Source organism: Puntigrus tetrazona, unplaced genomic scaffold (genome assembly GCF_018831695.1).
Source record: "Puntigrus tetrazona isolate hp1 unplaced genomic scaffold, ASM1883169v1 S000000003, whole genome shotgun sequence".
Classification (NCBI taxonomy): Eukaryota; Metazoa; Chordata; class Actinopteri; order Cypriniformes; family Cyprinidae; genus Puntigrus; species Puntigrus tetrazona.
In genome coordinates this window covers 1,735,897-1,738,551 of record NW_025047683.1, presented here as the reverse complement: position 1 = coordinate 1,738,551, position 2,655 = coordinate 1,735,897, and positions in this window count along the sequence as shown.

The window sequence follows — 2,655 nt, the reverse complement described above, 5'->3', positions numbered from 1 at the left end:
TAGTCTGTGGCGCAGGCCTTAAGAAAACTGTCATCAGGGCCTTTATTAAATAAAATCATGCCCATAAGAGTGTTATTGTGAGAGGTTAGTCAGTGGCGCAGTGCTTATAGAAAACATTTTCCAGGGCCTTTATTAAATAAAATCACGCCCAATAAAGCGTTACTGTGTCGGGTTAGTCTGTGAGCGCAGGCCTTATAGAAAAACATTTTCCAGGGCCTTTATTAAATAAAATCACGCCCAATAAAGAGTTACTGTGTCGGGTTAGTCTGTGAGGTAGGCCTTAAGAAAACTGTCATCAGGGCCTTAATTAAATAAAATCATGCCCATAAGAGTGTTATTATGCAGGGGTTAGTCAGTGGCGCAGGCCTTATAGAAAACATTCATCGAGGCCTTTATTAAATAAAATCATGCCCAATAAGAGTTACTGTGTCGGGGTCAGTCTGTGGCGCAGGCCTTATAGAAAACATTTTTCAGGGCCTTTATTAAATAAAATCACGCCCAATAAAGAGTTACTGTGTCGGGTTAGTCTGTGGCGCAGGCCTTATAGAAAAACATTCATCGAGGGCCTTTATTAAATAAAATCACGCCCAATAAAGCGTTACTGTGTCGGGTTAGTCTGTGAGGCAGGCCTTATAGAAAAACATTCATCGAGGGCCTTTATTAAATAAAATCATGCCCAATAAAGAGTTACTGTGTCGGGTTAGTCTGTGAGGCAGGCCTTATACAAAACATTCATCGAGGGCCTTTATTAAATAAAATCATGCCCAATGAAGAGTTACTGTGTCGGGGTTAGTCTGTGGCGCAGGCCTTATAGAAAACATTCATCCAGGGCCTTTATTAAATACAATCATGCCCAATAAAGCGTTAATGTGTCGGGTTAGTCTGTGGCGCAGGCCTTAAAAAAACTGTCATCAGGGCCTTTATTAAATAAAATCATGCCCATAAGAGCGTTATTATGTGAGGGTTAGTCAGTGGCGCAGGGCTTATAGAAACCATTTTTTCCAGGGCCTTTTTAAATACAATCATGCCCAAATATGTGTTATTGTGATGGGGTTAGTCTGTGGCGCAGGCCTTAAGAAAACTGTCATCAGGGCCTTTATTAAATACAATCATGCCCATAAGAGTGTTATTATGTGAGGTTAGTCTGTGAGCGCAGGCCTTAAAGAAAACATTTATCCAGGGCCTTTATTAAATAAAATCATGCCCAATAAAGCGTTACTGTGTCGGGTTAGTCTGTGAGCGCAGGCCTTATAGAAAACATTTTCCAGGGCCTTTATTAAATAAAATCATGCCCAAATATGTGTTATTGTGATGGGGTTAGTCTGTGAGCGCAGGCCTTAAAGAAAACTGTCATCAGGGCCTTTATTAAATACAATCATGCCCATAAGAGTGTTATTTATGCAGGGTTAGTCTGTGGCGCAGGCCTTAAAGAAAACATTTATCAGGGCCTTTATTAAATAAAATCATGCCCAATAAAGCGTTACTGTGTCGGGTTAGTCTGTGGCGCAGGCCTTATAGAAAACATTTTCCAGGGCCTTTATTAAATAAAATCATGCCCAAATATGTGTTATTGTGATGGGGTTAGTCTGTGAGCGCAGGCCTTAAAAGAAAACTGTCATCAGGGCCTTTATTAAATACAATCATGCCCAATAAAGCGTTACTGTGTCGGGTTAGTCTGTGGCGCAGGCCTTATAGAAAACATTCAATCAGGGCCTTTATTAAATAAAATCATGCCCAAATAAGTGCTATTGTGATGGGGTTAGTCTGTGACCCCAGGCCCTGTGTAAAACTGTCACCCAGGGCCTTTATAGAGTAAAATCATGCCCAATAAGGTTAGGGTTAGGGTTAGGGTTAGGGTTAGGGTTAGGGTTAGGGTTAGGGCTAGGGTTAGGGTTAGGGTTAGGGTTAGGGTTAGGGTTAGGGTTAGGGTTAGGGGCTAGGGGCTAGGGCTAGGGTTAGGGGTTAGGGTTAGGGTTAGGGTTAGGGGTTAGGGTTAGGGCTAGGAGCTAGGGCTAGGGTTAGGGTTAGGGTTAGGGTTAGGGTTAGGGTTAGGGCTAAGGTTAGGGTTAGGGTTAGGGTTAGGGTTAGGGTTAGGATTAGGGTTAGGGTTAGGGTTAGGGTTAGGGTTAGGGTTAGGGTTAGTCTGTGTGCTTGGGCCTTATAGAAAACATTCATCCAGGGCCTTTATTAAATAAAATCATGCCCAATTAAGTGTTATTGTGATGGGGTTAGTCTGTGAGCGCAGGCCTTATAGAAAACATTCATCAGGGCCTTTATTAAATAAAATCATGCCCAAATAAGTGTTATTGTGATGGGGTTAGTCTGTGGCGCAGGCCTTATAGAAAACATTCATCCAGGGCCTTTATAGAATAAAATCATGCCCAAATAAATGTTATTGTGATGGGGTTAGTCTTTGAGCGCAGGCCTTATAGAAAACATTCATCAGGGCCTTTATTAAATAAAATCATGCCCAAATAAGTGTTATTGTGATGGGGTTAGTCTGTGGCGCAGGCCTTATAGAAAACATTCATCCAGGGCCTCTATTAAATAAAATCATGCCCAATAAGGTGTTACTGTGTAGGGTTAGTCTGTGAGCGCAGGAGGCCCTTTGTAAAACATTCATCCAGGGCCTTTATTAAATAATATCATGCCCAA